This window comes from Symphodus melops (assembly GCF_947650265.1).
Source record: "Symphodus melops genome assembly, chromosome: 15".
Taxonomy (NCBI): domain Eukaryota; kingdom Metazoa; phylum Chordata; class Actinopteri; order Labriformes; family Labridae; genus Symphodus; species Symphodus melops.
The window spans coordinates 3,918,527-3,933,322 of record NC_136705.1 but is presented as its reverse complement, the minus strand read 5'-3'; the positions used below and the strand labels follow the sequence as shown (position 1 = coordinate 3,933,322).

The 14,796-nt window shown below is 39.9% G+C and overlaps 1 long non-coding RNA gene across 1 annotated transcript in view; it reads left to right on the top strand.

Annotated features, from left to right (window-relative positions):
* LOC306836294 overlaps positions 1-14,423 on the top strand; it is a 31,491-nt gene extending 17,068 nt beyond the window's left edge. Inside the window, exon 3 of the long non-coding RNA XR_013780757.1 lies at positions 13,802-14,423. This is a non-coding gene — a long non-coding RNA (uncharacterized lncRNA). The remainder of the gene's footprint in view (positions 1-13,801) is intronic.
* The last annotated feature ends 373 nt before the right edge of the window (positions 14,424-14,796 follow it).

Sequence of the window (14,796 nt, the reverse complement as noted above, 5' to 3'; positions counted from 1 at the left end):
CATAAAAATTACATCAACGCGTTCAGCTATCTCTGCTCGTGCTCATAAAATCATCATTCAGCCGCGAACTCTTCATTTTACCCCTTAAAATGAGCACTGAATAGGGAGATGTTCCCCCATTTTCTCAGTCGAAGCTGCCAGCTGAATGCAGTTGCTCTTGATTGCACTTACACACAAACACCCTCCCCTCCACACACGCACACACATGCATTGAACTTTATACTGTAAATGCTATTTTTCATGGTTGGAGGCTGTGGTTCAGTTGGTAGAGTCGTCGCCCCTCAATCGGAAGGTTGAGGGTTCGATCCCCAGCTCCTGCGAGTGACATGTCTGATGTGTCCTGTTCTTGTACAGATACTTTCAATTTCTTCTACTTCCTTTTACTACTGTTTTTCTTCTTCCACTTTTCTTCTGCTATTTCCTCTTCTTCTACCTCTTGTTCTTCTGCTTTTACTTCTTTTTCTGCTTCCACTTCTTTTACTACATTTTATTCTATCACTATTTCTTGTTCTTGTACAGATACTTTCACTTTCTTCTACTTCCTTTTCTCCTTTTACTACTGTTTTTCTTCTTCCACTTTTCTTCTGCTATTTCCTCTTCTTCCCCTTTTCTTCTGCTATTTCCTCTTCTTCCACTTTTCTTCTGCTATTTCCTCTTCTTCCACTTTTCTTCTGCTATTTCCTCTTCTTCTACTTGTTCCACTTTTTCTTCATCTTCTGCTAATTTTCCTCTTTTTCTGCTGATTTTTCTTCATTCAGCAGTGTTTCCGCAACATTTCAGCAGGAAGCATTCACACGCATTTTCCGCAGGGAAATGCAAATTTTCTAGTTATTATTCCGCTTATTATATCCTCAAAACGGGCCGCGCTACTCCTCCCACAATCCAGGATTGTTTTGGCCCGATCTCTCATCATGTGTGGTGTTTCCGGCCTTTAGCTGTTAGCTGACTACAGTTAAACACTCTTACTGCAGTCTCACACACAAACGCATACACAGACACACACACGGCAACCACCCTCACAATTTCTGCAGCAATTGTCTAGTTTTAAATGCAATGTAATGCTTTGGAGTGTACATACTTTGTATGTTAACAACAGCCTGCCCAGGGACTGCAGGTGGAAATTAGCACAAGTGCTACAACCTTTTACAATGCATCTCTCCTTTTTGAGGTTAATGTATATTGTACACTGTTTATTTATTTATTTGAACAGGGGCAAACAAAAAATAATAATAAATCACAATGCTAATTTTGTTAGCCATTTAATGGCATTTTCCAGAATGTGTTAGTATCAACCTAACATATTTAGATTTACATCATGGTCCATCTGTGAGAAAATGTCCGACCCTGGAGAGCACTGGTAAAGTAAACGGTAAGAGTCAACTGGCAATCCATCTAGGTTATTTCAACACACCAGCTATATTTCCAGGCTGAAAGGGAGAACAAATGTCAGTAGAGTAAATACATTTACACTGCAGAAAGTTGTAATTTCGTAGTTCTATAAATGCTTCTGATTTGGGCTTTAAATTATGCGTGGTTTTCTTTTAATATGTATTCCAAATAAGCCAATAAATCTGTGAACTTATCATTGGGAAAGTCACACAGCAGCTGTTCGCATGTTTACACCCGGCATTAGTGTCGTCCGCAGGCAGAATATTGACGAGCATGGGTGATTACTGGCTGACTGACGGGTGTTAAGACTTGTCTGCAGTTGATCATTTTGCTGGTCGTTCATTATTATAGTCGAAAGGTTGTTGAGCATCGCCAGAGGGGAGTTAAGTTCAATAATTATCCAGAGCTCAAACAATAAAGAAATCATGTAGTGATTCTTGTCTTTGAGAACAAATAAGGGGTCAGTCAACATTGCTATGAAAGGCTGACTGTTTGTTATTCACGAGTGGAAAAATTTACAGTTTTCAATCCGATTTTGGTTCTTCTGTCTCCTCTGAGAGACCTAATCGGAGGTTTATTCAGTGTTGGATGTCTAACACTTTCGAAACTTTTATGGATCATATTTGTAATCAGATTTTTGCAGATGTTTGACTGAACTCTCAATGGTCACATCAAATATGCATTTTACTTTTGCAGGCCAAACTTCCAAATGTTTAAATACCAAATTAACTGTATCTGCATTTTCCAGAAGACGCACAGAAACACACACACGCGCACAAATTCAAATTCAAATAATTATGAAAACTGATGAAGGGAAGTAAATATCTGATTGAGGCATTGTTTGAGAATAAAGATCTGAATCCAAATCCGTCTTAGCCCATACCCCCGACACTCCACTTCCCACAGACCCGTGTACTCACCTGTGCTGCAGGCGTTGTTATTAATCAACATTTAACATTTGATGGTGTAAGAAATGAAAGGCTAGAAAATATATTATAAATCCAAAACACAGCACTGAAACGGCCCTAGTCAAAATCACCAATGACCTCCTCTGTGCAGCTGACTCCGGACTTCTGACCATACTCATCCTCCTCGACCTCAGCGCAGCATTCGACACTATTTCCCACACATTACTCCTGGACCGCCTGGCTGGCATTGGGATCACTGGTGCTGCACTCCGCTGGTTCACATCATACCTCACTGACCGCCAACAATTTGTGCAAATAAGGGACCACAAGTCTGGGTGTTCGGGTGTTTCACTGGGTGTTCCCCAGGGGTCAGTCTTGGGTCCATTACTCTTCATCATCTACCTCCTCCCTCTGGGCACAATCCTCCGCCATCATGGGATCCACTTTCACTGTTACGCCGACGACACACAGGTCTACATCTCCTCCAAACCCACTGCCACCACCCCTCCCACCTCCCTCATCACCTGCATGGAAGACATTCGGAACTGGATGAGCAGGAACTTCCTAAAACTCAACGGCAACAAAACCGAGGCCCTGCTCATCGGTTCCAAACCCACCCTCACCAACTCACAACACACCCCAGTACCACCCATCATCATCAACGGTTTCCCTGTACCCTTCTCCCCCCAAGTCAAAAGCCTCGGCGTCATTCTGGACAGCACCCTCTCATTTGCTCCCCACATTAGAAACATCACCCGGACTGCCCTCTTCCACCTCCGTAACATTTCTAGACTCCGCCCATCACTGTCCCAGTCCAGCACCGAAATCCTAGTTCACTCATTTGTCACTTCCCGCATCGACTATTGCAATGCCCTCCTCACTGGACTCCCCGCCAAACTCATCAACAGACTGCAACTCATCCAGAACTCTGCCGCCCGGATCATTACTCGCACCACATCATCTGATCATATCACCCCCATTCGCATTCAACTTCACTGGCTCCCTGTACAATTTCGCATCAACTATAAAAACCTCCTCCTCACTTACAAAGTTCCTCACCAGCTAGCCCCCACTTACCTCTGCGACCTCCTCCATCACTACAGCCCCTCACGCACCCTCCGCTCAACCTCTGCTGGACTGCTAGTCATCCCCACACCACGCCTCAGTACCATGGGTGCCCGAGCCTTCAGCTGCTCGGCACCCAGACTTTGGAACTCCCTCCCCCCCCACATACGACAGTCAGAGTCCATCTCCACCTTTAAATCCCAACTCAAAACCCACCTGTTTAAACTGGCATACTCACTGTAACTGTTCACTCCACACTACACCTGTCTTTTGTTTGTTTTTATGTTTGGTTTTAACCTAATGTATTGTTTTTATCCACTGTAAGGCGACCTTGGGTGGCTTGAAAGGCGCCATTAAATAAAATGTATTATTATTATTATTATGTAACTAATATTTGGTTTCGGCTTATTTCAATAGGTTACTTTTTTTCAGAGAGGCACCCTCTGCCCCTGTGGAGTGGTGCATTTGAATCATTTAAAGTGTCTTTCTTTCAAAGTAGCCTACAGTCGGACAGGTTTATTGGCTCCATACACAGAGAGTCAAAACAGACAGGCAAACAAATCCAGTGGAGCAGATAAAGGTCATACATTAAGATACTGACTGGGAAAACACACTAGGGAGTACACACAGAGATTGAGGAGACACAATCAGGGAATAATGAGACACAGGTGGGGTCAATCAGGGCAGACTAACCACATTCATATGGTTACCTGGACAGATGAGCAACAGATGAAAGAATTTTGAAGACTTCATTGTAATATTAAACAAGCACAGAAAATAAGAAGAAAAATACACAGACTACAAGTAGGATGTCTAAAGAGGTGTTCTGACAAGCTTTGAAGGTAAATCAAAAAGTATGCATTAGAATTCAAAGTATGAAGCAAGAGGGCAGTCGGGGAAAATGTTGACTTAAATGACATAAAATGCTTTTTGCAGAGCTGTCTAATTAAAGTAGACTTCATCAATGTACATTTAGTAAGCCAGAAGGGGAAAAAGAAGATACTGGACCAATATAAATAAAGGACTTGGACTTCTGGCTGCGTTCTGAGATCAGAGCTGCCAAATAAACTCCCACACACAGACAGTGCAAAGGTTATGAAATAGCTTACAGCTACTGTAATATAGTCAGTACTTCGGCTGTTTGGCCAAATATACACAGACCTCACAGTTTGATCAACAGGAAGTCATAAAAAGACATACAGTTACAGTGATAATATGGTTGTCATTTGTCAGATTATAAATATTTGATCAGCCTGTCTGAAATACGTAACGACACAGAAATCAGCAGGGGAAAGCCAAAACGTGTTTGACAATTTGAGCCCAGAATCACCTTATGGTAGCACCACCTCCCCTCAAACAGCCAGTGAACAACATTTACACTGAATAGTGACGACTTCAGAACAAGTTTTAGCAACCTCACACCTGTCATGTCACACCAGGGGAAAAAAAAAAAAGAGATAAGAGGAAGACTACTCAGGGGTCACCATGACAACATGATGATACATGCCAAACTTCACACACTAATAAAAACCAGCAATGAACGTGTGAAGTTTGTTAACAGCGTTACCACCTAAGAGAATGTCTCTCATTGTAAAAACATGCAAACCCCCCCCCCAAATCTCTTTTAACATTTAATGCAGATGTTGTTCCACATTCTTCTTCTTCATTGAGTTGGATGTTTACTATGGGTGTGTTGTACACTTAAATGATACTCATCATAATCCTTCCAAGACTTGTCCCCATTTACCTTGCCCTGTTTCTATCTTGGCTTTTTTCTTCAAGGCAGACTCTACCATTCTGTCTAACAAAATGATAAAATGGGTGACGTATCTTGCTTGAACTCAGTGTAAAAGTGGATAAAGTATGCAAAAATGGTATGAAGATGAAAGCACCATTACATGTAATGGATTTTATTTGAGCATAGTTGGTGCATAATTGGGTAAAGTAATTAACACTTTTACAGAACAGTTCAGGTATAGCAGTTTTCCTCATACACACCTCAGACATGATTAAGGCCTGTCCCTTTTCTTGACAGCCCTTATGCTGATAAGTGAAAATATCTGATTGAAATGTTGTACTGTACATTCCTATCAGTGGTTCTGCAGTCAAACTGTGTGCTGAGGTCAGTCTGATAACATTAGATAAAGGACCACATACTGTACTGAATCGTATTGATATAAAGAATAAAAGGGTACAGGGACTTTCCTCTTGCTGGCCTCAGCACTTTGTGAAGCACAGGACTGTTCTCCGACATCTCCAGGTTGCTAATTAAGAACTCTCGTTAATGACTACCAGGGTTAGACGTAATCGCATGAATAAAACATTAAGATGTGAACACAAACCAAGGTCGTATGTCACAGTCTTTCCTCCATACTGTCCTTTCTTCTGTAGAAGTGATGATGAGGGAAGATGCTCAAGCAAAAACAAGCCCACTAACTGTTCCAGTGTTCTGTACTTTAATTTGATGACATCCTCTTTTACCTTCGTCTTATATTTATGCTAATAGCTTAAAGCAGGTTTCTAAAATAGGTTTAAATTTAACAATGAAAATTTTATCTAAGAAATGTAATGAAATAACCAATATGCCCATTTATCCATTGTGCACAGTTTCTCGTTGGAAATGTCTAAAAATGTAACATGAATGATGAGATACTTCTGGGATTGATAGAACCTTCAACTAGTTGGTGGAATCACCAAGATTGGGATCAGCAAACCATTAACATTTATCCTTCTTAATCAGCATGATTGTCTGCATACATTTAAATCACTATCTTTATTGCTTTAGTCACCTTAGTCTTGACAAGGTTCAACTGGTTCTATTACAGCATGCAACAAAATGGAATCATGGTGACATGTAATTAAACCAAAACGGTATCTAAAGACTAATAATGACTTTTAAGCGTCCCTGTTATATGGTGCTGATGCTAAGGTAGCAGTCACATGTTTTTTTTTAAACAAAGAATTATGTGTTAATCGGGTGAGGTGCCCCTTAAATATGGCCAGCACTTTCTTGTAGGAGATGTATTAAAACATGTAGCATGCCGCCAAACATGCAGAGAAACAAGAGAGACAATAAAAAAGACTGGCAGCACTCCAACTGTCCCGGAGTCAGATGACTCAGTGACTTTGTCAGTGACCTTAAGTGTTTGTATCACAAAATCCGTCAACTGTCATCCATGTTTAGCTAAAGGCAACATTATTTACAGGCTATAGTGTAATCTATTCAGCCTTTCAAAAAAAGAAGGAACACAATCATTCATTGTCTCAGTGTGAAAGTCTTTGTGGTGAAATTAAATTGATTTGAAGCCATTAGGGTCATGGATGACCAATAGTATGTTCACTTGAATTTCTCTTTACGATGTATGTGATGACCTTGCACGAGTTGTGCAAGTGCATAGTGACAGCTATGTGCAGAATACCAGACACAATATTAGGAGCCTGAAAAACGAGACCAATCTAACAGAATTGGATACTAAATCCCAGTCCTGGAATTTGCATAACTTAGCTGTTGTAATGTAATTTCCCATTTGGCTTATTGTGTCTCAGTGTTTGCTGTCAGCCAGCTGGGGCTCTTGTTGCAGAGTACAGCTGAAAATATCTCCAGTTGTACTCTTCATTGGGTATGTGCAGTGGTGGTATGACATCAGCAGAGGTGTTTGTTCACACCTTAAGGGGAGGACGGGTTGGTTGGGTTGGTGTTACACTGAAGGTGTGATTTAGAACAGTTGATGGGGGATACCATAAATTGCTAGCAACTTGTTTTATACAATATGTAAAATTAAACCAGAACAATAAGTATGACAAGTGCTTATTTGTTGTTATCCCTCAGTATTTCTAAAAATAACAGTGGCAACTGTAGAACATCTCATTGTTATCCCTTACCCCTCATAGCAGCAACATTTTATACATTGTAAGTTTGATACAGCTATTTACCTTTTATAGCTGTAGCCAAACCTAATTTTCCAATGTTATATGATACTTTATTTCTAAAATACAGTATGTTAAAATCCTCTCCTTGGTTCCCCTTTTTGGTAAGCTTGCATCCCCAGATCCTCTATGCTCTAAGCTCCAAGCTTTAAGTTTGTGGTTACTTTCATTAGCCCTCATCCTTCCTCCTAAGATGCCTTTGGACTTTCCATTCCTTTTTCCATATGCACATTGCATGCTAAAATCAACCATGAAGTTATCTGACTTTTCTTGCCCAACTGCTTTCCATATTTTTAACCATGCATACCTTTTGAGTATGAGTTTTGATCTTTTGCTGTGTTTTATTAGTTTGTTTCTTCCTTATGTTCTTTTCCTTCAAACTTCATTCTTAACAATTTACTTAAACTTAAAATGCCATTCTTGTCAATAAGAGCTCAAAGAGTTCATTATTAAAAAAAAAAGAGGTTTTGTTTTGAATTATGTACAGTACACATATCCTTCCTGGTAATTATTTATAAAGTAAAACATATTTAACAGATATATACTAATTGAATTATAAGAAAAATGGAACAAAGTCAGGTGGAAGCTCATATCGACTTCTGACCAGAGGAAAAAAAATCAAATGCCTACCCTCCATTGATGTTGGTTTAGAGGGAAGCCAGTGAAATGCTTGTGCAAATGTCACAGGAACCATTTGGGATAGCCTATAAACAATATTGGTCTAGAAAATTACAAACAAAATGCCAATGTTAGGGTCATTACCTCATGCATGAGTGACTATATATCATGCAAACTCCCATGGATAAAATATTGTAATTTATCTTCCTTATGACATGTACAAGCTGCTTCTTCCTAGCACTGGTATTTTTTTTTCAAAATAAAATCTACATTTTACGACGACATTTGTTTTCCTATGTGCATTTCTGGCATTGATTCATAGCAAATTGAGATACACCTTTGCAGGAAAGAAAATGTATCTAATTGATTTTTTTCAGATTTCCAAAGGACATGAAGATTAATTGTCTTTTCTTTGGCCATGGGAAGCCCAGCCTTGGGGGAATACACACATGCATCCTTTTCTGCTGAGGTCCACCTAAATGCAAAGTCTAGCCGCTTGCCTGTTGGTTGCCGTGGCAACCAAAGCCTGCTTCCCTTCCTCAGGCACGCTCTAGGTGAGCCGCTTGTGTTCCTTTACCAAGAGGGGGAGATAGTGGGATTAAGTCAAAATATAAATGACTAGTTTTCAAAAAGAAATACCAATTCATTCAAATCAACAATTTGCCCATGAGTTTTTGTCCTTTCTGTCCCGAGCTAACGGTTGCATGAAACACAGCAGGCGACAACAGAATACTGACAACAGTGTGCACAATCTTCCAACATCCTCAGACACCTGGTTCCCTGCTGAGCAGGACTTAAACTGTATAGTAGAGTTCAGCTTTCTGCTCCCCCCACCCCCCATTGCTCACTTATCATACCTTTTTTTTCTTTATGTCTCTCCAGCAGGGCCTATTTTCTGTCTTTTCTCTTGTGTCTGAAGCCTCAGGCCAAAACAGCAAGGCGTTAAAAACAGCTGGTTATAACAGCAGCATTTGACTCCCAAACAGACTTCTCACCCGATAAACTCTTATCAGTGTCAGAAACAACGCTTCGCCACAAGTAGGCCTCCAGCTAAAATTAATGAGAGCAGACAGACATGTTCATACAACCTCATGCACACGCTTGCCCACAAACACTGTTATTTCAGGAACCCTAATCTGGATGTACAGTATTTGTTGTAAATAATGTCTTATCTTCTAATTCTGTATGTCAAACAAAAGCTACCTATTTGTTGAAAAGTCTTGAATGCACTTGTAGAGATCAGGATGGGCATCGACCAGAAATACACATGGGAAACTCAAGTTCCTGGACTTCTCCGTTTACTCTAATTCCTTCATTTAAAATCATGGCCACTTAAGTTACACAGAAACCCAGATACAAGGTTGGAGATATGTGGTTTTGGTAAAGTAATATGTGGAATTTTTAGTTACAATAAGGATTGCATTATTTTTTTTAGGATTTATCTATCAGCCAATGAGGCAACTGCAAAGGTGAGCTGGTTAGATTTGCCACTTGACAGGGAGGTGAGGGGATTGAGTGAAGCATTTTGACAAGAAAACCCCAAGACATGTTCACTTGATCGCAGCATAAAGTGGACTTGTAATTCTGATTCCCATTTTTTAACTCAAACATAGAGTTAAAATGCTGGATGTCAACATTAAACGTGGATATTAAACATTAAAAGTTTCATATCATGAGGTAAACTTAAAGTATGTTGGAGTCATCTCAGGATATCGGCAGAGTCCAAAAATCGCACAATATTTCCATGATATGAAACCAAGAATTTAACAAGACCGCTTCAAGCCCGATGTAAGATATATATTCACCGTTTATCAACCGGGCTGTGAATGTGTTTATCTTTACTGTGACGTCGTTTTAACAGGGGAGTTAATGGGACTTCAGAGGCTTTCCGACCTAGCCTTGAGTGGACACTGGAAGAACTGCAATTTTGTGGCACTTATCCTTTGACTCCATTTATCAACACTGGCGGTTGCTCGGCTGACGCAACATAAGTAGATGCTTGAAGATGCTAGTTCATGCAGAGATGTTGTGATTGGCTTTGTGTGTGAGATACGTGCTTGCTGACAATGATTGGTTGTTTAATTCAAAACAAGTGAGTTTTAAAAATAAATAAATACAAATGGGCGACTGCTCACAAATACAGATTAGACACACACATTTAATATTGTTAGTGATTTGCAATGGTCCTTTTTGTAAAAAACATAAAATAGTGAAACAATCTTGCCTACTGTAGCTTTAAAAGTCTGACACATACATCTCTATTAATCATTACCTGGCACTCTTCTCACCATCACCATTTGTTCAAATGACTCGTATGTTAATCTATCTTTATTTTCATACTTTATTCCATTGAGGTTAAGGCAGAGCCCCTGACCCCGACAACTTCTCATCCATGCCTCTCAGTACTGCCCCCCCCCCCCCCTCTTAGTTTATTCCCCGTCTCTTTCTCTTCTGTCCCCTTCAGAGTGCCTTCAGCGCCTCAGACCGAACTGAGTTATGATGTGGCATTAACCTTTTAACCCTGACATGTGAAAGGTCACGGCGAGGGGATAAATTATCCCTCCCAGCGAGGACAAAGTTTTCACTTCGGGCATGTGGTGAATACGTCACATACAGAGGATGAGGTGCAGCTCAGTTTTTATTTCCGAAAACAACTGGTCATGAGAGGATTTTATCATGAGCTCCTCTTTTGTTTCTGATATTTTATCTGTGTGTTGTGTTTTGTTGATGAAGCACTTTGTGACCCACAGTTTACTTAATTACATTAAATGTGCAAGTTGATTTTTGAGTTCTCTTTGTCTTCAGTATTTCATGATTTTGTTAGTTGTCCTTTGTGTCTTGTCTTTTATTCCTGCCTCTGTGTGTTTCCCTTCAGTGTTGATTGCCCTCCTCATAGTCTTCACCTGTGTCATTAGTCTCATCTGTTTTTGATTACCCCATGTCTATTTACTCTCAGGAGTTTCTTCCCTTCTGTGTCAGATCAATGTCAAAAGTCAACTGTTACCCAATGTCACTGTACAGAGTGCACATTGTTAAATTAAAGAGTCCAGTGTCTGAGTGTGGGACTCCTAAAGGGAGGAGTTGTAGAGTTTGATGGCCACAGGTAGGAATGACCTCCTGCGACCCTCTGTTGTACTTCGGGGGAATGTGCTCTTGTGCCTGACGAGCACATAATGGGTCCAAGCAGCTTTGAGGGCATTCTCCCTTTCTGACACTGTCGTTAGAGAGTCAAACTTCACCCCCACTATGTCGCTGGCCTTGTGAATTAGTCTGCCGCCCTCAGTCTGCTGCCCCAGCACGCCACATTAAACAGGATGGCACTGTCCACCACAGACTCATAGAACAGCATCATCCTGCAGATGTTAAAGGACCTCAGCCTCCTCAGGATGTAGAGGCGGCTGTCAGCCAGCCAATAAGTGATTGGGCATAATTACCTTTGCATAAGTCTTTATTTTTTTTAGGAGAAAGCTACTGACTCTCCATTTAAAAGGAAACATTTTCTACTCATATAGAAGCAAACAAGGTTATATGGAGTTTTCCATGGATTAAAATATTAGTAATTCTGCATGTAAAATGTCTATATTATTTAAAAAAACGGATGGATTTGTTTTGTTTATTACTTTAAAATAAGAAGCTTTTCCATTGAGTAAACTGTTTAGATTATTTTCCCCCTGATGTGCACTTTTAGCTGCTTTTTTAGGTCACAACTGACAGCTCCCGATACATCACTCCTCTCCTCTTTACTGTGAAAACAAACAGCTTGTAAACAACCGAGTCACAATTCAAACCTCATCAAATCAATTCTCTACAGCCTTCACTGCTACTTTGTGGGCACTCAGCTGCAGTCGTGTTATTTCCCCAATGAGGAGAGAAGGAAATTGCAGTAATGAACAAGACAAACTAGGTTTTCAACAGAAATCTCTTCCACTTTCTGGTAGGAAAAAGCGCCCTTAAAGAAAGACTTACGGCGGTTTAATGGCTCTATTGCTTCGTTAAATAGAGCTCAGTAAGGAAAGCACAAAGAATCAGTGATTGAGAAAATTCTTATTGATTGGCTGACCTTTGACCTGTCACCTCATTGTTTTACATTGATTATCTCTGATGTTGAAAGAGATGTTCTTAAAGCATTGCCAATAAAGTGGGGAACATCCATTGAATTCATTATAGAGATGTACTCCAAGAGAAACAAGATGAAGAATTCATTGTGTTGGGAAAAGCGTTCATATACATCACATTTCAGTAGATTTAATAATAGTATAATATACAATAATTAATACAGCCAACATTTTACTGAAGCAACACTAAACCAAATGTGTGTTTTCGTTGCTTTAAGAGGTAATTGTGAGTATTTAGGTCGGTCATCGGTCCTTCTTGCTTCAAATTAGACTTTATTTTTTGCTAACCTCCATGGGTGGTTAGTTTCTATGCTAAGTGTACAATTCAAGGAGAATCAACAGTCTTTTAAAACTGAAGAGAATACTTTTTTGGTTATAAAAGGCTTTAAAGAAACACAAGCCAAATCATCTCTGGGCCATTTCCATGTCAAAGGTCAGTGCAGTAGATTGTGCTCTATTGATCTGCGGTATACACTGTCCATGGAGACCCTGTATGCTGATTTACAGTTTCGGTTAATGAGGTCAAGACAGTCAAGATGTTCATTGCTTTAAGAGGAATGGCTCTCTACCGTTTCTGTCACTTTTTCCATTTCTGGTTAGTTCCTCAGTGTAGCAGATGCAGTGAACATGGATGCATGGTATGGTATGCAAAGTAAATGTGGAAGTGTACAAATGTTGCAATTCTTTGAGCGTTCTCTTGATGCCAGCTCCAAAATACTCGTAAGTCTAAAGCAGCGGAAACAAACATGTTTAAAGCCTCATTCAAAAACTGTTTGGTCTAAATAACTTCAAGCACACACTGTAGGGGGTTTATGTTGATGTCTATTGGAACTACGTCAATATTTAGACATACAAGAGTATAATAGATAGGAATGCATTGCTTCAATTGTTTGCAATTTCTCTAAACAGTTAAAGGAAATCTACATTAAAACTTAGTAAAACTAGAAAGTTAGTGCACAGACTGTTCAATATAGTTCTACTTTCAGTGGGAAAGGAAAAGTGTTTATCTTGAGATATACATTTCGTGTAAATAAAAAATGTTCATTAAAAGCTTCTCAGTCTAAGGGAATATCCAATCAAAGAAAAATACATTCATAATTGAAAATACATGTTTTAAAATGCAATTAGAACTCTTGCAAACTCCTGAATATGTAAAGGCCCTGACACACCAAGGACTCCGGCACTAGCTTTCTTTCAACTTATGTGAACATGCAACAAGTGAGACATTTATTTGCAAATTGGATGCAGGTAGTAGAAGGTCATTTAATCTTTGCAAAATCATTTTAATGAGAAAAGTCTTTAAGTTGCATCAACCTTCAAAAGCTCAGAGCTTTCTATTGTGATGTTCATGCTTCTTGACATCACAGAAGGTCAGGATGCATTCCTCAAGAAATACATTTTTGACTCCAGACGGAGCTGCTAATGGAAAACCTGAGAATGTGAGCAAAGCAGGTATGAGTATCTCGCTGTTCAGATGAGAAGGAAGCTCGACTCGCTCTGCAAGGTGTCAAATAGGGAAAAGTCTTAGAGGAGAGGCGAGAAAGGGGGAACGCAGAGACGCAGAAAGGAAAACAATGAGGAGAGGGAAAGAATCAGGCGAAGAGACAAGGAAGAAGAACGGGGGGAAAATCTGCGCTAAAGCAAACCAATCTCTAACTTACCATCAAAGGCCAGATATTTAAGCAGGTTATCACTATTTTCCCCCCCCGACAACCTCTATGAAGCAGTCATTCCTGCTTAAACTCTTCCTCTCTTCTCTGCTCTCCTTTGTCATGTCAGTGACAGATTGATGCAAACCTCCTCCTCCTACTCGTTCATCTCTTACGAGCATCTGTGGGTCCTTCTCCTGAGCTCAGCAAAGTCCTGCACCACACCTCATCCATCCAAATCTTCAGACAGTGCTCTTCAGCTCTCCACCATCAACACTGTGTGGACTTCATCGCTGCACAGCTCGTGGAGTCACAACCATCTCATATTTTCTTCTCTTTTCTGATGTGAGCTGTATTCAGAGCTCCTGTTGGGAGATTATAGTTGATTATGACACAGACTGATAACTAAAAATGCTTTTTTTAAGATCTACAACAGCAACCACCAGCATGAAGAATTTGTATCTCTATATTATAATTGAATGGGTTAAATTGCTTGGGGACGGGATGGGCTGTCAGATGAGGTGATAATAGAAAACCTAACAAGCAGTCTTTTTTTGACATTCTCCGGAACAAAGCTGTGAATCTTTGCTCTGGAGAACAGCTTTGACTGTGGAAAAATGTAGGACAAGATTTTCCATCATAAATACCTTCTTATACACCACTTGACAAATTCAGCAAAGAGATAAGACATGCTACTATGTTCACAGCTTTCGCCGAAATTTACACAAACTTAAAAGTTCCTCACAGGAGCATTAATGTCTTTGTTTGAGCTGCAGATGTAAAGTCATTTACTCAGGCATTTTGTGTCTTCAGAGGAAGCTTAAGTCTGATAAGTGAACTGAATTTGTCTCTTCTTAAGGCTAGTGCTACGTAGCTGGTGCTAGCATATTTATATCTCAAACAACACTTTCAGTGATCACGTTGCATTTTGGGTAATGTATGCACAGAAGCAATAATTAAAAACAATTTTCAGAAACTGAGCTACTAAAGGTAACTGCATTATAAAAGTAACAGCTTACTTAGTAAGGTATCATTCGTTTTTACATTTTTTGCTTCAATACTCATAATGACGTTCACATTATTCAGTGTTGTGCTGTGACAACTCACAAATTAGATGAAACAACA